At 39.7% G+C, this 23894-nt stretch overlaps 1 protein-coding gene and 1 pseudogene across 1 annotated transcript in view; one reads left to right on the top strand and one right to left on the bottom strand.

Moving 5' to 3' along the window:
* Nucleotides 1-23894, bottom strand: part of map7b (microtubule-associated protein 7b) — a 43673-nt gene that overhangs the window by 14370 nt on the left and 5409 nt on the right. The gene's annotated exons all lie outside the window — the stretch shown is intronic.
* LOC114572950 (uncharacterized) overlaps nucleotides 17933-23894 on the top strand; it is a 7674-nt pseudogene continuing 1712 nt past the window's right edge.

Genomic DNA, 23894 nt, shown 5'->3' with positions numbered 1-23894 from the left:
CATGCAGGAAATCGTCTCAGGTTGGATTTGAACCCTAGACCTCTGCCTCGAGGCATAAACCTTTAAGTATATGTGCACCTGCTCTACCCACTGAGCCAACCCAGTCACACAAACATGTCATACACTTAAGTCTTGAATGCTTCATAAACTTACTAACAACTACCTTATTTGCCTCCAGTTAATGTTAATGCATCATTTATAATATGAAGATAGTATTTCTCCAATACCATTCACACTTGCATACTCATATCTCTTTCTTGCTAGCAACTGATTCGTTATTTAATGAGCATTGTTGGAGGGGCCTGAGGCCTAAGATTTTCATTGCCAATGACTACTTCTGTTACGGTTGTGCACATGACTAATAAAGAGCCTTGAATACAGTGTGCTAAATAGCTAGGGTAATCAGGCCTTGTTGCCACAGTGTTACTGGTGTCCTCTCACCTCAGCAGCTAAAATTATATTTTTATTGGAAGAATACAGAAAGTTTGATCATTTACACTTTAGCAACCTCTTGTTTTGGCTGTTACATATTTTACTTTTAATATGAATATACATAAAAATACCCAAAATGTGTTGCCATAGGTCATAGGAGGTTATGATAGTAGTTTTTGTCAATTAGACCTGTGAGGTGCCAGGAGTACAGTGCCGCTGCAAAATAGTCCCAGGAACATGTGTACATTCAAAGGTTGTTTTAATCGTGCAAAACAGAAAACTCTGACTGGACAGATAGTCTAGCTAGTTGTTTCAATTTACCCTGCAGAGATCTGAGGAGCAGTTAACCGGAGTTTAAAATGCCAACACAAAGAAAGCGGAAGGTAACGGACATCTGGCCGAAAAGAGTGACATCCAGCGGAATTGGAGCAATCCCTGAAGTGGAATGTTGTGAATATAGACTAGGTGTGACACATAGTGATGTAAGGTCTAAAAATAGAATAGCTGTGTGTGATGTATGTATGAAAACAAGGAAGAGTAAGAAAAACAGTGTGCAAAGATGGATTAAGAAGGGGATGGTCAACTACACATAAATTAAACCACCTTCATTTTGACAGTCTGCATGTGCTGCCTCTGATGCACTCTAAAGCTCTAGTTTTGGCAACATTTACAGACGGGCTTCTGAGTGTAGCCTGACAACAAACTAAATGGGGTGAAACAATATGTACCGTGCTATCTGTGTTCTTAAATGTCCCCAGTGTGTCACAGTGTTTCCTCTCAGCTCAGAGCAAGGCTATTGATTAATGGCACTATCAGGCTCAGGGTGACTCAGCTCTTTCAGGTCAGCCTCCTGGACACAGAGCTAAACATTGGGCCTTATGCACAAACAGATGAGCCTGCCCCAAATGTTCCAAAATGATAACAAAGCACACGCCTTTGTGATTCAGGGTTAAAAGCTGGCTTCATCAGTCAAGGATAAAAAAGACAAAATTGTTTAACTGAAAGAAGTGTGTCCTATATGAAGAGGTACATTGGGTGTGCACAATAACTGTTCCAACACCTCCTTTGGGTTGGAGTGTGGTGACAAGTGAGAGAGAGTCAAGTCTCCACGGAAACCAATCTGTCCCAGAAAGTTGGAGACTGAATTAAATCAGTCGACCCGACCCAGACTAAACTGACAAGCTCCAACACACGGACTCTACCTGAAATAACACAAGCTAAACAAACAATCTATCCTACATTTCCCTCTCTTCTCCACATGGTTTCTTTATCTCTTTACTTAGGTGACTTAATAGCTCAATGTGGTAATTAATGATGCTGTTGGAAGAGGAGCAAAGTACAAGTTTCATATCCATTGCAAGTACAAGTGGACTTGCATGCCTTGATGTTACGTTTGGATGCAAAGTGCACTTTATCTTGTTCAAGTTAAACTTCAACTGCATCCGCCTTTATGCAATTAAGATAATGTGGCAGCCGTGGCTCTAAAGTGTAATAAGGGACAAAGAACTGAGAACCACTGCACTGAGTCACATGTGTCATACATTATTACAACTGTATGCTATAGGTTCCATACACATAATATTTAAACTAAATACCAGCTAATGAATAAAAATTCAATTTTAGGAACAGATAAAGGCCTTGGATGGACCAAACATTTGTGTTCCGCTTTCAAAAAATAAACAGTATGTTTGATGAAACAACATACTCGAGTCTTAACTCAAGATACATTTATTAACTTCTTCCTGGCTTTCAAATGCTTGCATGGTCTACATAGGACTGGGTATCGTTCAAAATCTTTCGATCCGGTGCCAATTTCGATACCTCAGTTTCGATGCCGGTTGTATGTTTTAAAATCCATTTCAACATCAACAAAAATACATTATACACATTATATTTATTTTCCACCTTAATTGTGAATCAAAACAGTTAACAAAATTAAAAAATTCTGGTAAAACTGCTCACTCAGAGTAACATTAGTCAGTCAGTCATCAGGGCAGAGAAACCACTGTTGTGCCTGCTTGTCTAAGAGAAAGTGTAACGTCAACAGCACCGAGACCATTTTTATATTGCCATTAATATCATATCGCAGAAACAATGTCTTTTTAAAAAAAAAACTGTAACCACACTTGAAACCACTTTATCGGCATCGCCGTGACTCACTGTGACTTCAACAAAATGGCAGACAGTTTACCCCGTCCGCACCTCTACGTTTGTGTTTGTGTGTGTGTGTGTGTGTGTGTGTGTGTGTGTGTGTGTGTGTGTGTGTGTGTGTGTGCTCCGCTCTGTGTCAATATGCAGAGAGGACAGATAAGCTTGCGCTTACGCACTCAGACGCTTTTGGAACCAAAATTTGGCACCGAAAGATACATAATTTTTTAATACTTTTTAGACATTCGGTCTACAGAACAGCAGATGGCAAAAAGGAGAAAAAAAATAACAATTCTACACTTTTTGACTTGTGATGTGGAATGTTGCAGATTATGTTATAAATCTAAACTGCCAGTGCCATCTCCACCCTAACTTATTGAGATATTTCTTGCAGTAATTCACAAAAGACATGCTGGACAAAGAGGTGAGGTCATAGCTGCAGGGTATTGCAATTCACAGTCATCCACAGAGGTGTGTTGTGTACACAATTAACAGGTCTGCCCTTTCATTGGTGCACCTGCCTTGAACTGGTTTCATAATGGCTATTGTAATGACAGGAAAGGCTGGGCCAGGTTACAATAATGTCTAGTCAATGTATTCCTTTCCCTAAAGTTATTTTACTTAAGCAAAAGATTAGCTCATTGAGAGGGGTATGTGCTGCAGCCAAATACTACACTGGAAAACTGCAAATGGATTTTAAGTGGGTATTATAAGGTACTTCCACCAAGAGCTCATATGACTATAAATTTGCATCAAAAAGACACTTTGGTATAAAATAAGAGCTCTCTCCATTTGTGGAAGGTAATGTCTAGTGACTGATGAAGGTGACCTTCTGACAACCCAAAAACACGTGTACAGTAAACCTAAAATTCAATTGCATACATCTGTCCACCTATAACTAAAAGTCAACATCCATATTCAATGTTTGCAATCTGACATCTAACTAATAATAACCCTACAGCCAGTGCAGCTTTGCTCTACACATACTTTACTGAGTAAGACACACTTAATGGTGTTTTAAGGCCCCTACGTCTCCTTCCAGGCAGCGCTGCGACCGTTGACTTCAAGGCACCTAACCCTAACCATAACCATTGCCTAATCGACTTCAAGACAGCGCTTGAGGGGAACCTAACCTTAACCCTAACCTGAACCATAGCCTAATCCTAGTGGCTAGGCAGCGCAGCCTGGAAGGAGACATTGGGGGCTTTAAACCAAGAGGTAAGCCAGCCTCTACAAAGCGTACCTCCTATGGTGCCATTTTGATGCTACCTAGCACTCACCTGCCATTAGCATTCCATTGACTGCCATTCATTTTGACAGTGAATAACGTTACATCTGAAGCGCTTAAAGACTATTTGTCCATTGTTTATTTCTAAAGAAACACGACAATGTATAAAAGGCTCCATTACCTTGTACCTCACGTTATGGCTTTGTAGCAGCCGTTTTTATAAAATAGGCTAACGATTGTAACTACGCGACTTTCTGTCGCATAGCAGACAAATTACCGTACAGTACAGGAGAAGTTTGCAGGCAGTTTTGACTTAACATGAGCTGTTTAAGTTTAATTACTAATGTTAACTAGCATTGTAGTTAGCAATAATTAGCCTGTGCCTATGTTATCTCCTTACATATACCTACGCTCTCAGTCTGCAAGACTGGGAATGATTGAGATTTCTCTTGGCACAGCTACCAGAAGACTTACAACTTTCAGACAGGTTGCTCACGTCACATCTACGTTGGCAAGTTCAGTCTGCAGCTGCGCAATAATGCTCAGCCATCACCGGAAAAGTGCTTCTAATATACTTCACTGGTCTCCGTCCAGAGCGACGGGATCTGTTGGTCCATTTATTTAACTGTCTAAAAAAAAAAAAAAAAAACACCGATAAACGTAAGACACAACAAACAAGAAGAAGAAGAAAACAAGGTCTCACTCAGCAGCAGTCTCACTTTGACTGAACTTACAAACAAATGTCTATGGATGTGTCTATTGGCCTTGCATAGCCCAGTTTCCCAGACAGAGCCTACCAAATAAATAAAAAGACACAAACTGGGTTCATCCTGCATATAAGAAGAGGTTAGCTGATGTCAAAGGACATCCTGTGGCTCGGAGTTGCAGATGAGGCTGTGTGCAGATCAAGGCAGTCAAAGGCGGTCAAACTGAACTTATCAAAAACTTTCACACAATAGTTCACTGTCTCCCAATACACAATCACATGTAATGCTTTAACAGTAATGTGGAGGACTTAGTTATGGTGCAGTTGTTTGCTCCTGCTGCATCTCACAGCCTTTGTCCATCTGCTGTTGAGGACATTAAACAAACAAATCTCAAATAGCAGAAAGTATAATTGCATGTCTGCACCTGACAACCATTTAGCACCATTTATAAACCAGATATTTTTCTTTGGAGCATAGTGCTAGCTTCAAGTTAACCTACAAAGACCATGACCAACTTTTGCTTCCTTAATACTTTATAAACCAGGAGGAAGAGAAGGATTCACAAAACACAAGGTGAAACAGTATTGCACTGCAAATTATTATATAAGTGAAAGAAACCAGTCAAACTCCCCAGCCATAGGCAGATTTTACAGTATAGTACTATAGGTTTTAAATATTTTAGCTTTATTTCAACACACTGGATTTAAAACAAAGCAAAAAACAATAGCCCTTTGGTGAAAACACTAACACATTTGGGGTATAACTTAAAGCTAAATGTCTGACGTCAGTCATGTTTCGTTTTAAATCCAATGAGCTGGAGTACAGAGCCAAAACAAAACTGTCCTGTTACTGACAGACTGCGCTGCACCTGTGTTCATTCCCTGCCCTGCACCTTGTTCAACCTCTGCCCACTTATCAGTGAAATATGCAGGTGTTCTGGGATCAAATCACAAGTCGTTACCTGCAGTTTGGTGCATGATTCCAGGGGTGTCAATGCCAGGAGAGGACCTGTTGAACCCCTGGCTAGCGTCCCACTCCGACTAGTCAGATCGGAGGGCCAGAATCAACGTTTCTGCTTCCTGCAAACATCCTACACAGATTGCATAAGCTCAGATCCAAAGTTCATTTGCAGTGAGAGCGACGAAGGAAGAAGGAAAAAGAAGAAATTCCAAACAACCTGAAAAAAGGGACCACCCAAAACTCAACTTTTTTCAGAGTAAAGGGGAAAGCATGACAGAAGAAAGAAAGAGGGGTCAGCTTTGGTCGGTGTCAATGTTGTTGAGAGCCGACTGACTGTGAGACAGGTTGTGGCGACTCTCCAACCCCCATCCTTTTGTCCATGTGTGTGCGTGTTTATGTGTGTGTGTGTAAAAGAGACAGAGTGAGACATAGGGAGAGAGTGACTGTTTAATCTGCCCCTCCCTCCACTAGTGCTGAGGGTGTGTGTGTGTGTGTGTGTGTGTGTGTGTGTGTGTGTGTGTGTGTGTGTGTGTGTGTGTGTGTAGATGCTCCCCACCCCCAATCTATCTGCATTCAATAGCAGTCAGATTAAATGGTCAGAGTTGGTGATTAATGCTGTGCTGTCCGGGCCATTGGGTAACAGGCGAGCATGCTGTGTGACTCTTGCCTCTCCTGCAGCCTGAGAGGATTAGCCCGCTGCTAATGCTAAGCTAAACGCTAAGCTCCAGCCGACAGAGAGGCAAAAGGGGCAGAGGGTGGGAGTCCTCCTTTTCTAGCCCCAGGACAGGCAGTCAGGCCTGGATAACAGGTGCCTGAGAGGAGGGTGCTACTGCATTTGTTGCAGATGGCAGGTACAGGTTTCAGCTCAGATAACAGCAGGTATGTCTAGAGTCATTATGGCTTTTGACAACACGTTTGAGAAAAAGGGCCATAGATAATAGAAACAGCTGTTGTCAAATTTTGAAATTTTACCATCTCTTCTACAGTTTGTTGGAAACTGGTCATTGGATGGATTACTTTAGAGTTGGAATACAAATTGATATTATATGACCATGTCAGAGATTAACTATCACTAAAAAGTACTAACCGATGTCAAACAAAATTCCACTTCATCTCCAGCTCAGCTCATCCAAACTAATAATATTAAGATAATTCATCAAACACTGAAAACCAAACCCTTCTTTTACACCTCTAAAAGCACATAAGAGTCCATATTTTTCTTTTTATGTAGAGGAGTAATTCCTGAAAAATTAAAAGGCTGGCTAAGGTTGAATGGACTATTCCAATTATCCTATTCCATGCATAATACTTACACGTGGCACATTTGAAATAAAGATGGTATCACAACATGACTGTAAAATAAAAACAAGTATTGAACAACTTAACAATTACCTGATAATTTGACATCATGGTCGCTGAAAGAGCTCAAAATCATCTCCCCCCCCCCCTCAGTCTGTTGTCCTCTATTTTTAAATGAGCCGTACATGCTTGCCCCATTAGGAAACTGCAAAACCCTTAGTATGAGTATCATATCTTACAGTAAAAGGAAATTCAATTATTTAGAAATCCGACCAACTTTGTGTCTTTTTATACCATACAGCTGTTGCATACACAACTACTTTAGTTAAATGGAGTGTCAGGTTAGCTTAGAGCTGGGTAAGACTGTAAGACTGAAGCTTAGTGAATAAGGTTAAAATCATAAAAACGTCATCTTTATGTCACATTAATATTTGATTACCCTCCTGTCTCCCTGGGTCAAAGAACAAATCCTTCCTCAATCAATCAGTTATACAAGTTTACCTTTTCAAAAATAAAGGTGTAATTGATGAATGGACATAAAATACATAAACAATGGTGCTAAACTAAACAGTTTCTCCAATGCGTCACAACAGTTTCACTGCAAACCTCTCCCAGCACTGCTGACTTAAGATTAATACTTATATTACGTTCCCTGTTTTAGGGACAGCAGCATGCTGCAGATTCAGAAGCTGAGAAGCTCAATTTACTGTCTACTCTTGTTTGTTGACCCACATTTGCAGAATCAGTCTGTAATATTGCAATAACCATAAAACATTGGCCATTGCTTTTCCACTCTAGTTCACTACTAATTTGTCAGACCATATTCCTAAATCAAACAAACGAGTTACTGAAACCAACTGTCCCCGGAAATACGACGCAGCTCAACAATGAATGAAAAAGAATAAAATGAATGAATAAAGAAATTAATTTGTAAATAAACAATAAGCAAGACAAGATTACTTAAGAGTGCACATTTATACGTGCTGTGACTGCAGACACATCCTGTTGACTGAACGCTCTGCTTACTGATGCTTTATAACCACATACACGTGTGAAGTGGACTGCACCTTCACTCTCAACTGTTGCCCTTGTGTTGACCCAATCTTGCCTTGTCAGCTGGTTTCCACACACTCACACTCTGTGCTTTCTCATCAGACCTGTCAGCCACCTGTCTCCAGATGGCTGAGCTTGATGGGTTAAGAGGACGTTTCTCTGCAAGACCAAATACACACATACGCCAACACACTATCCAAGCTCTTAGCACATATATTCATAATTAACATCACACACACACACACACACACACACACACACACACACACACACACACACACACACACACACACACACACACCTAGTTTAAAGGAAACTCAAACAGCACAAAGTACCAATCACAATTCATTGTGCTCTCCAGTTAACACCCCTGTCAGTTTCCCTTCATACCTCTTTTCTTCCTCCTGCGAGCATCTCTGCGTTCTTCCTCTTCCTCAGTGATGGTGAAGAGTGCTGGGATGGCTGAACGGCTGCCTCCTTTCCTCAGCTTCCACTTGCCCCGCGAGCACCCACCCCCACCTCCTCCTTGTACTTTACTATCTGGCATCGCCTGCCCTGTTGCTAACCCTTGAGCCCCTGGCTAACTCCCCCAGAACCTGCCCATCCCACCCTGCAGTGGCGGGGGGGTCAGTAGTGGACCCAGGAGGATGGTGGTGGAAGGGGTCACCCCTAAAAGCCTTATTCTCAGTGAAGACGTAGATAGCTAAAAGCTAAGGCTAACAGCTAATTCCTCTGGCTGCACATTGGTGCTTTTGTCGGAGACAGCAGAAAGAAGAGAGGAAGAGAGAAGGAGGACACAACAGGAAGAGCATGAGAGATGGAAGAAATGAAATTATGAAACGTGATAGGTGAGAGTAAAATGATACGGTTAAAGAAGGTTAAAGAATAAAGTTCAGAGAGATGAGGGAAAGCGTGAAAGAGAGGCAAACAGAGTTGCCCACTGTGCCATGTACAGTAAATACTGCCTACGATGGCAGTACCAGGCAGGCAGAGAGACAGAGTGAAAGAGACGGAGAGTGCGACAGAGTCCAAGGATGAGCTCTTGTATTTTGGCTTAGAAAAGAAGAATTAATCCACAAGACTGGCTCAGTCGAAAGATGAAAAGATTGCACTTCTCTTGACTCCCTCACTCCTCAAGAGATGCTGCTGCCACTACTGTTACTGCACCCCCCCCTTTTCCCTCCTCTCCTCTCTCTTGCTGGGCCTATTCTGTAAATGCAAACTTGTCAGAAGAATCACATCACACTGGCTGTACAGCAGACACACACACACACTTTGGCCCACAGATACACGGGTAACAGAAGGCAACATGGCTGTTAAAATATTCAGTGCATATCCAGCAGTGGAAGGTGAGCCGATACCGGTAAAGAGTTTCCCTGACAACAGCAGCACATGGACCAATAATGCAGTTGCAGAGCGGAAGCAAGAGAGCAGAGGACAAGAACACATTAATACACACACACACACACACACACACACACACACACACACACACACACACACACACACACACACACACACACACACACACACACACACACACACACACACACACACACACACACACACACACACACACACACACACACACACACACACACACACACACACACACACACACACACACTCTGGAAGGGGTGTGTTCATAGAGCACATGGTTTATGTCCCCACCCCATTCTCCATTTAAAGGGCCATCAGCTATTTGATATACAAAGGTAGTACAGGAAATATGGAAATCTTTCTATTCATGTCCTGCTGGCTCTTTACAGGAACAAAAGGACACAGAAATAACAATATGCAGATCAATAGTTATATCTGAGCAATAATAACGGATACTAAGTTGTGCTTCTCTTTACTTTCCTACACTGACACTGCAAATACATTGGATATGGAAATAACTGGAAATAAAGATGGAAAAGAGAGAGGATGTGCTGATCATTTGAACGTATCAGAGACACACAGTATGGTAGGTGCCATAGAAGGGAGGGAGGGCAATAAAGTTATTACAGGCCACCTTGTTGGAGGCCTGTCAAATAACAGTGCAAACATCAGCCTGAGCAGAATTACAGTGGCATGTGCTTGCGTCCGCTTATCTCACATCGACCAAAGCAAATACACACAGAGATTAAACAACCAGCATGACAGCTTGAAATCTTTCTCCAAGATGCTGTGGCTTAAAACAGCAAGGCGACAAAATGATTAAACACACAACCACCGATAAGCATTAAGTCTGAATTCCCTTTACAGGTGCACTTCATCTTGCAGTTGGCCTCAAATATAGGTCAACGTTTGCAAAATAAATAGCCTAATCTATACTATTTTAGCACAAGGAGTGCATCCAATTCACAATTCCTTCAAATTCCCAGCATGTAAAGGCATTCAGGACAAGACTTGTTGCCTCATCTCCTTAGGGAGCACATGCTGTACAAACACACATTCATGAAAGAGCAATCTGATCTTTGTCCCTGCAGGATAGAGTAATGCTGTAATCCTACCCTCAGACTTAAACCAGAGAGGCTAGGCTACACACCCTTCTCTCACCTATTGAATATGTGAGAGACAGACCGGGGAACAGATGGAATATTTTGACTATTGTATCAACAGATACATTAAGCAATGAAAGTACGCTTTATGTTACATTTCATTTTAAAAAAGCAGTTTCAGCTGACATGCTTCCTTCAAGTAAACGGGATGATGATATGAATGCACATAAAGTGTGGATTTATTTGTAAATATAGTAGTTTAGTAAATAAAAAATAATACAATAGACTTTCCTTGTTGCTCAATACGCAACAACATGATTTGTAAGCAAAAAACATTAAGATAAAGCTTTTGTCACAATCATATTTTCATTAATTGGAAGTGCTAATCAGATTGTCTTACAGCTAGATAAAGCTAAAAGCTAATTATTATCTGTGTTTATTGTTTACTCTGCTGGGACCCTTACTGAGATGAGGGTTGACACAGTATAAAATAAGTTAAAAAAAAAAAAAAAACCGCTTCAAGCTGTAACACAAATAGGGCTAACTAATATTGATGAAGTCAATCAACTTTAATTCCCAACTGAACACCTCTGCAGGTCACTGGTGATACCTCCAGAAAATCCTACAATGTGGACATCCTATATGGACACAATATGACTAAACAGAGGAGACAATCCAGATGGCTCTTTCAAACAAGGGGCCATTTAATGAAATAGTAAACTATATATATATATATATATATATATATATATATATATATATATATATATATATATATATATATATATATATATATATATATATGAAATAAAGGAAAAGACCCTGCTAGAAGGGAGTATAGAGGTAGACTGCAACACATTTAGCAACCAGTAGGAAATCAATTTGTCAGCTGACATAGAAACAGATAATTAAACTGGTTTGACCACAGTGTGAGAAAAGATACACAACGCATTTTGTGCAGGCATATTTGTGGGCAACTATTGGATGACACAGATTAGAAAATGGCATATTTAAGAAAACATCTGATAATCCCATAGGACAGTGATCACAACACAACAGCCACCTTCACCGTTGTGGTCTAAGGTGCAGTGGATGCCGAGAGTTTGCAGCAGGGTTATATTAGACTAACATAAGCAGGCAAAGATGATAATGGCAACTAGGGAACAAAGCTGCATGGAATTGTTAGAAATAGTTTGTCACTTTTTTTTGACAGTTTTACTGTTAGTCCTATTAGTCTATACTTGCTTATTAAACTTCTATGTATAAAAGCTGCCCTTTTATCCTATTATTTTGGCTATTTTTATTTTTTACAAATTATTGATTCAAAATGTGAAATTTTAAGCTTGTTGCAGCATAACTACAGGTGAAGTTGCACCAAACACCTGAAGTGGGGTTTCTGCGTGAATGCTAGCACTGAAATACTGTTTGTCAGAAGGGATCTTTAAACCAGGTGCATCTCATTATGTGATAGCTCCTCCCACCTTGGCTGAACCGAAAGTTGATCCGTCCCTCCTTCGTGAAGGCCAACTCAAAGCCTTTATTTCTGCACCGATAAGCGAGCATGGAGGAGGGATCACCGAGGAGCTATAGGCGAGGATACACGAGAGCAGCCTTCCCAGAAGCTGTGCAGCAGAAAGGGTTGCTAACTTTGCCCATACAGCTGATGAATTCATGTGACCAAAGCTCCTCTATACCGTCTCTGATGTGACGCCTCAGAGGAAAGGACGTTTTATCCCTCTAGAACACATTTCCTCATTACCTCTCTCGTCCCATAATTTCCTTTCATCTCTCTTGTGCTTTCTCGGTGGGATGGACTAAGAAACAAGGAAGGGAGGCAAGTGAAGGAGCCGGGCATGTAATTTAAGAGGACTGAGATGTACCTCCTGTGTAAGAAATTGCTCTTCTCACTTCATGAACTGGGCACACACACCTATCTGAAAAAAAACTTCCTAACAACATACTAGGGCTGCACAATTAATTGCAATTTTATCAAAATCGCAATATCGACTAGTGCGTCCAAATCGCAGAGGGGCGCAATATTTGTTAAAGGCAAAATATGTGTCAAACCATTCTGAATGAAGTATTTTGGTGCTGCAGAGACGTCCCGGCCTACATATCTTATCCTAGACTACAGAAAACATCTTTGTTTGGTACAGACACTCGCAAAAATCACACTATAAATCATTTTAATTTTTTAAGATTTAATATTAGTCAAATGAAATGAGAGTAAGGATACAAACATGATCATTCCCTTCAATATCGTGAATCACATTGCAATCGCAATATCAGTAAAAATAATCGCAATTAGATATTTTCCTTATATTGTGCAGCCCAACAACATACACACATTAATCTCAAACTTTAACTAGTAACTAGTCTGCCTTAGTTTAAACAGTTCAACTCCTGAGGCAAACTTATCCCGATTTGATTAACCAAACACGCCATACTGTGGACTATTTACAACCAGCATATTTTGTTAGTTAAAACATGTTCATTTATCATTTTAAAGATGAATTCCAGGGTTAAACTAATGTTCTATCAAATTCCATAAGAAAAAAATATTTTAAAAAGTGTGATGACAAGTTGAACTGAAACAAAAAAAAAAAAACATTTCCCAGTCAATGCTGCAATTTGTATGTCTTAGGAAAATTATGATATACTTTTCCTCTTGTTTTTATTAAACTGTCTGCATAAAATAGTAGGTCAGTGACAAATAAGGGTTGGGCAGATGAAAAAATGAAAAAACTTTTTTGAAGGCATCCTTGAGTTTCGTTAAAATGTATATTTTGTGTTATTGTACATTTTATTTCATTTGAAATAGGATTTTCACCATTTTTTTTAACAAAGGTAGGACCAAATGGACCTAAAATGTCAAGTGGTGTAACCACAAAGGAATGATTAATATTTAATATTTCATCCACTACATTGTTTGTGAGTGCACTCATACAAATAAAACTATTACCTATTTCCAAATTTCAGCCAAAAATAGATTTGATTAGGATTACTTCTAAATTTAAATTATATTTGTTATTGCAATATCAAGTGGAAGACGTGCTGGAAACATTTGTTTTCTAAATAATCTTGGACAAATTGTGTAAAAAGTCTTAAAATTGTGTTTCTACAGTGGAGTAGATTATTACATTTTATCAAACATAAATTTACGTGCACATTATCATTTTTTCAAGAAAAATACTGGTTACCCCATTTGACACAAACCAGTTACACCACCTGACGTGATGCTTGTAAGTGACACTAAACTACTGAACTTGGCGTTTAATTTCATTTCAATGACAAATATTTAAATATATTATAACTCATTAGATTAAATTAAACAACTAACATCTTAACAAATTGTGTGTGAACAGTATTTGTGTGTGAGAAAGAGGTAGATAGATGAAAGAGAGAGGGAGAAGCAAGTCTGTTTAGGGTTGTGCATGCCCTTTAACATGTTTACAGGTAAAGAGCTCATATTATGCTTTTTGGGATGTCATAGGTGTACAAAGTGAAAAAGCCCAAAGTCCTCCCCAAAGGGACTTACCATCTCCAACAGAAAACACTGTTCACAAACTGCTCCAAACAGCTCTATTTTAGTCCAGCCTTTACTTCAGAGACAAACGTGGTCACTTTGTAACACACGTTATAATGCTTGTCTAGCTGCTAGCGTGGCACGCCCTCATACTCTGCTTCTGACTGGCTAGTAGTCCTTACCTAGCTACTGCGCATGTGCGACTCCCAACAAAGATGGAATAGAAGTGAGATCTTATTCTGTAGCTAAAACAGAGAGCTAAACACACAGGGTGAAAATAGGAGCTGCAGCAATGTGCAGTACAACAAAAATATGGTATTTTTTGAAAATTAAACCATGTTAAACTATTCTGGTACAACCTCTAAATGCAATTATTAACCTGAAAATGAGCATAATATGACCTCTTTAACTTATTCTGGTGCATTTATCGGAATTCAATTTGATAAACTGCATTTTTTCAATGGCATTTTTAATATTTAAGTAACATTTTATACTTAAATAATCCTTGAATTTTTTAGGTATTTTAAAGCTGCTGTTCTTGTAACACATTAGAGGTCACAGTTCAACTGCCTCATTCTGTGTTATTAAATTGTTAAGAAATTATTGTAACATTGCAATGGAATGATATGGAAATTTTAATTTAAGGGTAAAACTTTTTTTAAACACTAAGGCCTTGCACTATAATGATTTAGCGTAGCCAAGCTAAATAAGTTATGTTAATTAAGTGTTGGATAAATTACCACCACTTTTAAAAAATTCAAACAAAGAACACATACTAATAGTTCTAAATAGTAATTAAGTTCAGATAACCTCTTGGACCAGTAACTGAACTAGTTAAATTTTGAAAAGATTGGCCAAAAATTGAGAGGCTTGTAATAGGAGTCAAATGGTGTAACCGGTTACACCATTTGACATTTCAATGTAAAATCAAATTAGTCAGGCATTATAATGGACACATATATCAGCATATGGCCTTGGTGTAAATAATCAAAACACTGTTTTTACACTAAATACAAATATTTATTCAAAATATTTTTTTTCTATGTTTTACTTGGGTCATACCATTTGACATGTGAACCAAAGAACTGAACTTAACCTAAAAATGTCTTATTAACTTATATTTATCAGAGAGTTATTAACCTTGTGATGCAGCAGTTATGCTGATCAGGGGTCCTTTTCTCTGATGTAACTTCCTGTCATGTGGTCTTCTTGCTGATTTTAACAAAATGGCACCTTAAATGGTGGTTACACCACTTGACATTTCAGGAAGCTAGCATGACTGACAGGATTCCCTAAATTATTAAAATAAATATCAGCATAATTTTAAAATATATTGTAAATATGTATAATAACCTTTAATTTACGTTAATGCCCAAGTAGTTAATGGGATCTTTGATTAAGAAATTTGACCTTTTTAAGCAAGATAAAAATTTTGGTACAAAGTCTTGACGGTTACACCACTTAGACATTTTTGCCATTAATCGCCAATTATTCTCTTAAAATTAATTAAAACCAAACTCTTTAAAATATGGCCTCTAAAAAAGTAGGTATTAATGTAATTTTTTTGTCTTTTTTTTAAATTAAATGTATTTAAATTTAATTTAACCTTATAGACACAAAAAAAATGTGCGTCACGTCATTGACCCTTATACTGATTACTCTAAACAAGATAACATGGAGCCATTGCGTGTCCTTGTCTGAGCACGTTGTGATGCTGAGGAAAGAACATGCACTCCCTGATCAGATAATTGTGACGTCATCGACTCTGACCAGATAACAACTGACGACCATCAACTCTATATTATGATTGTATTTCACACATAAATAAGCTACTGTTTGAGGCTTACATTAGTCACTTATGTTCTTATGCTGCGAGTACTGTAACTTGCTCCTGATGTTCACAAGTAAAAATTAACTTTGATATAACTTCAGTGGTTCTGTCTATCCTTTGATAATGTAATTATTCTAACAGGAAGATTCTACATGCTCAAACCCCAGGAAAAATTACAGAGCACCTGATGGCGTAGTATGATAGCGTCAGGTTTGTGAGGTTATTACTAAAGCAATACAAATAGACAACGCTGAGCAACATTCCAATGTTTTATCAGATGAAAGGAGTTCATACGGTGGCCCTAAAGTGCAAATCACAACAGCAAATAGAAAAACGCAACGGCAAATAGGAAAACACAACGGCAAATAGGAAAACACAATGACAGCAAATAGGAAAACACGACGACAGCAAATAGGAAAACACGACGACAGCAAATAGGAAAACACTTCAACAAATCATAAAATACAATGGCATTAACTTCCATCGGAAAAGGTAGGGCCTATCTAGCAGAGGACAGATCCTCCTGATTGGAAAGACGGACTGTCTGTCTTTTAACAGGAAGGAGAGGTGAAAAACACGGAAATGCACCTACTTTTAACAGACAGTCTGTTCAATCAGGAGGGTCCGTCCTCTGCTAGACAGGCCCTACCTTTTCCGGTAGAAGTTAAAGGAACACGCCGACTTATTGGGAATTTAGCTTATTCACCGTAACCCCCAGAGTTAGACAAGTCGATACATACCCTTCTCATCTCTGTGCGTGCTGTAATGCTGTCTGATGGCTCCAGAGGCATCAGGCCAGCACAGAACCTGCAGGTGAATGGTTCCAGCAATCCTACTGCTCCGAATAAGTGACAAAATAACACCAACATGTTCCTATTTACATGTTGTGATTTATAGAGTCACAGCGTGTACAAAAAAACAACGTAACATGAGACACAGCCGTCTTCTAACTGTAAACAAACAGGGAACTATATTCTCAGGCGGAAGAATATAGTACCTGGGCGGAGTGATATGCTCGCAGCAAGCCTGTCTGAGAATATAGTTCCCTGTTTATTTACGGTTAGAAGATGGCTGTGTCTCATGTTACGTTGTTTTTTGTACACTCTGTGACTATACAAATCACAACATGTAAATAGGAACATGTTGGCGTTATTTTGTCACTTTTGTCACAATTTGGAGCAGTAGGCTAGTTGGAACAGGTTACCTGCAGGATCTGTGCTGGGCTAAGCTAATGCTGGAACCGTCAGACAGCGTTACAGCACGCACGGAGATGAGAAGGGTATGTATCGACTTGTCTTACTCTGGGGGTTACGGTGAATAAGCTAAATTCCCAATAAACGGCGTGTTCCTTTAATTCCGTTGTGTTTTAGGATTTGTTGAAGTGTTTTCATATTTGCTGTCATGTTTATTTGCTGTTTTGTTTTATGATTTGCCGTTTTGTTTTCCTATTTGCCGTTGTGCTTTATGCTTTGTTGAAGTGTTTTCATATTTGCTGTCGTGTTTTCCTATTTGCCGTTGTGTTTTATGATTTGTTGAAACGTTTTCCTATTTGCTGTTGTGATTTGCACTTCATGGACACCGTAAATTCAGCTTTGAAACCAATCCAGGACTGCATTAGGCCTACATAAACAACATCCAACATCCCAATCAGTTAGGCCATTAAAAGGAACACGCCGACTTATTGGGAATTTAGCTTATTCACCGTAACCCCCAGAGTAAGACAAGTCCATACATACCCTTCTCATCTCCGTGTGTGCTGTAACGCTGTCTGACGGTTCCAGCATTAGCTTAGCCTAGCACAGATCCTGCAGGTAACTGGTTCCAACTAGCCTACTGCTCCAAATTGTGACAAAAGTGACAAAATAACACCAACATGTTCCTATTTACATGTTGTGATTTATAGAGTCACAGCATGTACAAAAAACAACGTAACATGAGACACAGCCATCTTCTAACAGTAAACAAACCGGGAACTATATTCTCAGACAGGCTTGCTGCGAGCATATCACTCCGCCCAAGTACTATATTCTTCCGCCTGAGAATATAGTTCCTGGTTTGTTTACAGTTACACTGTTAATTATTACAGTGATTTCACAATATTTAACAGTATTATTTCACAATAAAATATTGTATTCAGACTTTTACTGTGAAATAAATGTAAGACTGTATGTTCTCTATCACAGTACAGCATCTTATTGTGAAATTTGAATTGCACTTGAAACTCACTGCATTGTGGGGCGATTTCGTCAGAAGCCAAACTCACTGGATTCTGGATTTTGTCACAGACGTCACAGACGATCAGGAGAGATACACGACCAGATACGAGGTACGTCAAGTTGAAGGCAAAAAGTCAAGAAGTAAAAGAAGGCAATAGAGTTATATGGTAGATTGTAATTCACGGTGCTTTTAATAGGTATTCTGAAGAATTCTTTGCTTTTTGGTTTAACTTTTAACGTTAGTGGATTGACTTTCATGCTGGTTAGCTAGCTAGCTATCAGACTCTGTCACCACATTTTCAGGCTCAGTCATATATTTATTTATTAAGCTGACACTTTTATCCAGGACGACATACTGACAGTCCCCCTGGACTTGAGCAACGGAGGGCTATATATATAGCTAGCTTACTAGCTAGCTAGCTAGCTATAACGTTAGCTAGCTAGCAGACCTCCACCGTTCTCAGACTCTCTCATTGTGGTGAAATAGCAGGTTGCCCCTTGTCCGTTCAGTGTACTTGTAACGTTAAATATAATTTTACTTCGGATACCAGTCCCTTTTTCTCGTTTTATCAGACATTATCTACTTATCTACCAAAATCCTCGCTTTTCCCTCCGTTTTTTTCTGCAGTTATTTTTTTTTTTTTTTTTTTTTTTTTTTTTTTTTTCGCTCAGCATGTTTCATACTCCTGCTAGCCAGTTCATTTAAATCCTGTCCCCCGCCATTTTGTGAACAATGTTTCACTGTAAATTTAGTTTGTGTGAGCATGTGTCTGAGACTGTTAGTCAGTTTATTCACCACACAAAGCTGCACAGTAACACTCCCAATTATCAGTATCAGTGTGGTGTTCCTGACTGTACTTGTATGTACAGCAAAGTGATTGTTTTAAAAACTCATATGTATAGAGACCACAAAGCTTCAGGATCTTCCCAGTGGCATTTCAAGCCAACTGGCACACTCTTAAAGTGTGTGTCTCAGCCCTGTGCATTCAAGTGTGGCACTATAACTTCCCTTGTAAAGCATTTGAAGGCACATTTACAAGAAGGGTTGGAAATCAAATGCCCATTTAGAGGCTGCAACTGCAGCTTTACAATTGCTTCCAGTTTTGCCTCACATGTTTCCAGGAAGCATACAAGTGGAGGTGTAGAGGATCTAGATGATTCGGTACTAGAAAAGTCTGTTCCCACAGAGCCTTTGGGTCAGCCTGAGCCTGGTCAGTCATGTTCAGACATTTCAGAGGAACAACATGAGCTAGAAGTGCCATTTGCTGTGGATGATGCCCTCTTTTTACACAACCTTACACTTCTTTACTTGAAATTACAAGCTAAGCTATTGTTACCAGCGAGTACCATTCAAACAATAATTGACGACTTCCAAAATGCCCATGAAATTGGTCTCTTACATTCACTTAACATTCTGAGTAAAACATTAAAGGTACATGGAATTCCTGAGGCCACAATAAGCAACATAATTGAAGAACTAAACAAAGGGGATCTACTCAGGCTTTATAACAGGGGTGCTCTGAGCACAGATGTAAAGAGGAAGGAGGCTTTTAAAACGGGTTTCAACTACGTTGATCCTGTGCCTTTATTTTTGGGAAATGATGAAAACGACAAAGAGTGCTTTGCCCAGTATGTACCTATAAGGGAAACATTGGCTGCACTTTTCAAAAGTGAGTCTTTTCAAGAGCAGTACGCTTTGACACGTTTGCAACCCAGTGCTGATAATGTCTATCAGGATGTTAGGGATGGAGAAGGAATTCAGAGTAATCGATTGTTGACAGCTGAGCCTTCATCGGTTGGTTTAATACTATACCAAGATGCATTTGAGGTTGTGAACCCTCTTGGTTCAGGGAAAAAGAAACACAAAGTGTTAGCTGTTTACTCAACCCTGACTGACATTTTGCCGCACAATAGATCCACTATTGATCAAACGCAACTTGTCCTACTATGTAGGGAGCAGGACTTTAAATACTTTGGGATGAACAAAGTTTTTGAGTCATTGTTGAAGGACCTCAAAGTCCTGGAAGAGAGTGGTATTGTGATCGGTGATGGCAGCGTTGTCAGAGGCTCTTTGGTTGCGTTGGCAGGAGACAATTTAGGATCACATTCTGTTGGGGGCTTTGTGGAAAATTTCAGTAGGGCTAAGCATTTCTGTCGCTACTGTGACATAGACAGATTTACATTTATGAATGAACCACAGTTGTGTGGTACCACAAGAACAGTACAGTCCTACCAAAGTCATATACAAGATTTAAAGACTACTGGTACAGACTCTGTATGTGGTATCAAGTCTGACTCACCTTTTAACCAGCTTGCTCATTTTCATGTCTGCCATCCTGGCCTCCCACCATGCCTAGATCATGACTTGTTTGAGGGTGTTGTGTCATATGACCTTGCTTTGTTCATTGGTCATTTAGTTAAGGAGAAGCATTTCACTTACTTGCAGTTAAATCGGTGTAAGAATCAGTTCAAATATCAAGGAAATGATGGCAGAGACAAACCGGCAGACCTCTCTCCTGGCAGTGAGAGATTAAGTGGGCATGCAGTTCAAAACTGGAGCTTTCTTAGATTGCTACCTATCTTGGTGGGTGACAGGATTAAAGATGCTTGTGACAATGAGGTATGGCAGCTCATATTGCAACTGAGAGAGATAGTGGAACTTGTCTGTGCACCAACCATTACAGCTGGCCAAGTAGGATATCTAAAAGTCATCATCGAACAGTACATCTACTTCAGAAAAAGGTTATTCCCTGATCATTCCCTGAAGCCCAAACACCATTATTTGTGCCATTATCCAGAGCTTATCATACACTTTGGCCCACTTATCCGCCTGTGGACTCTAAGGTTTGAGAGCAAACACACATATTTCAAGCAGTGTGCCAGAAAATTACACAACTTCAAAAATCTTTGCAGAACGCTGGCAGAGAGACATCAACTTCTGCAAGCCTACTTGAGTTCAGGAAACCTGTTCCCTCCAGCTATAAAAGTAGAAAGGTGTACAGAGTTTTATGTAAACGATTACAATGACATGATCAGGGCATCTGTAGCCAGTTTTAACTTTGAGTCAGAGTCATCAGTGGCTTGTAACAGTGTCACAGTGAAAGGCACTGTGTACAGAAAAGGCATGTTCGTTTTACTTGGGAACAGTGATGAAGAACTTTACTTTGGAAAAATTAACTTGGTCATTGTTCACCATGACTCTGTTTATTTTGTGACAAAGAAACATACTTTTGTTAAGTTGAGACACGTGGGCATCTACTGTGAACTAGGAGTAGCCAAAGAGGATTATGTTTGCATCAAGCATGAGGATTTGCTTGACTACTATCCCAGTGGTTCCCAACCTTTTTTCCTTGGCGCCCCCCCTACTCATGTCTAAGAAAAGCTGAGCCCCCCCCCACCCAAAACCGAAGTTGAGGTAACTCTCGAGATAGAGCCTCTCTTTCTTTTTTGATACAGAGGAGTTATCAGCACTGTTTCTCCGGCATGTTTCATTCATAAAATAGTGATGCCGTGGGGCAGGAAAATTGAGGATACAACAAAATATATAGTTTTCATACAGACTTTTGTATACATTATATATTCTAGTGTATTATAATTTGTTTAACATGTGCAAAACATTTTTTTTTACCTCAACCTCAAACCAGATAAAGACTCGCGCCCCCCCTGTGATCTTTGCCGCCCCCCCTGGGGGTGCCCGGACCCCAGGTTGGGAACCACTGTACTATCCTCTTCCAGCTTACAAAGTATTTGACCTGTTACTAATTGCTCTCCACCATTCTTTTCCAGAGGCACTTTAAACAGGCAGGTGACAAGAGCAGACCGGACGGTTGTGACTAGTGAAGGTGGAAGGTAAGGAAGCTTTTAGGTGAAAATAATTTGGCGAGGCGATTGGTGGTGTTTTTGAAACCACGTAATATATCATCAATTTGGCAAACTACGTGTGAAAGTTTGCCACTGCCTTGATACCCCAAGGAGCAACAATGCTGCATTCTATTCTGTTTTAGCCTAATTCTATAATTTATCTAAACCTGTGTTGCTGTGTGTCTAGGTTACTCAGAAATCTAAGTTACTAAACATTTGAAACTAATGTTGCATAATAAAAACTTCAATACACCATGACAGCATGAATTGATCAAAATCAGCGTTACCTCTTCTCTACCATCTCCGTGCCTGTACTGAGTGTTTTTGAATACATTTTTCTAAGAATAGCCTGTTTTAAAACTTAACCTACTGGACTTGGTTATGAGTAGCATAGGCTGTGGCGGCATATTGGTCAAACTTTACTTATTCAAAGGAAATTGATAGCCTGTTGCCACATAGCAGTAAAAGACTGTATTTCTTGCTGCTGTTTGTTCAAACCAACTGAACACATATACATTCAAACAACATTATAGCCTAGTTCTAATTTGTTTATTTAATTTTCAGTCCCATCATGCAATATGCATGTCTATTCTGTCTCTGCTGTTCTATAATTGTTGTAAGCTTTGTTCGGCTGTGTGAAGTTCATAGGTGCTGTCATTTCTGCTGACCACCAGACCAAACTTTTAATAAACAATTACTATGCAAGTAGATTTGCTTCACTATCCAGCCAAATGCAAACAAATGGTAATTGATAAGACCCTGTTGATTCTTCTTGGGGCTCCGCCCCTTTATTATACGTGATGCAAAAACAATGGTGTCTCTACTCTGGTCAAATTCACTTATTTTGTAGTCATGAATGAAATTCAGATAGAATTCAGACCGTTCAAGAGAAAATCAACATTAAAATCAATATTTGCCAGGAGTATGAATAATTTTGTTACTAACTGTATGTTTGTCATTCTATGGTCTTGTAGGTAATGGATCGCCAAGCCATAAAAGAAGCGGTCTCATCAGTTTTACCGGGCCTCCCTGTTGAAACCCTGAATTCCTTGCTGGATGGGTTTGAAGAGCTTGGTGTGGAAAGCAGGGCAGACCTTGTTTTGGTAAAAGAGAAGGATCTGGAGAAATACCTCAGACCAATCCAGTGTCGAAAATTGCTAAGTGTTTTTATGAATGAAGGTAAATCCATATTTTTATGCCATAGATTGAACAAACCCAAAACACTAAGTTTAAATATTAAGTATTTTTAGAATTCTTATCTTCACCTAAACATTAGAGATGCTAATGGACAGTTGGTCTATAAGAGCAGAATGGTACAAGTCGTACCATTTTTAATAATTTTTCTCTGCAACCTGTGAAGTTTGTTTGTTTCAGTATACTTTATCTACCTCTTATCTATTCACAATTTCTTGTCCTCTGACTTGTAGGACTTCCGGTGCTTGAAATAGAATGTGTTTCAGTAGCCTCTCCACCCTGCCCAAGTAGTCCATGTCAGGCGTCATTGGGTTCCCAAAGCTCTCTGAACGCTTTATCTTCACCCAAACTACCTGGCAGGTCATGGTACACAGACTTCCATGTCAAGTGGGACCAGATGCCAGCAGCAATCCGAACAGCAGTGGACAATCAAACAAGACCATCACCAGGGGACAGACAAGCTATGGTGAAGGCAGTGGTGGACCAGATGCTTCAGCATGATCAGAACCCAACCAGAGCAACATGTCACAGCATTGTCCGGGGCATTGTAAGGGATTATCCCAAAAGTTTTGCTGATGTTGGTAGAAACGGAGACATTCTTGGAGATGGCTGTCACTCTCTTCTTCAGCAGATTAAAACGAGAGTGGAATATAAAAATAGAAACAATACTCTTGCACAGCGACGCAGAAAGAAAAGGCCCACCACTAGGGTGGCTGAGGAAACCGGAGTGATGGCAAGAGGCCCTGTGGATCGGTACGGATGTGTGAGGTGGTGTCCTGCAGAACTTCCTGCTGGTGAGACCGAGGCAACCTTAGATGAAATGAAAAGGCAGCTGCACAACATCTACTCAGAGGAAGGGATGGGCGGGGCAGGGAGAGCTGAAGCTTTGATTGAGAAGACATACGTCATCCAGCGGCGGTACCTCAACAGTTTGCCTGCACCTGCCATTTCAGACA

This window comes from Perca flavescens, chromosome 18 (assembly GCF_004354835.1).
Source record: "Perca flavescens isolate YP-PL-M2 chromosome 18, PFLA_1.0, whole genome shotgun sequence".
In the NCBI taxonomy this organism is placed as follows: Eukaryota; Metazoa; Chordata; class Actinopteri; order Perciformes; family Percidae; genus Perca; species Perca flavescens.
This window is presented reverse-complemented; position numbering and strand designations above follow the sequence as displayed.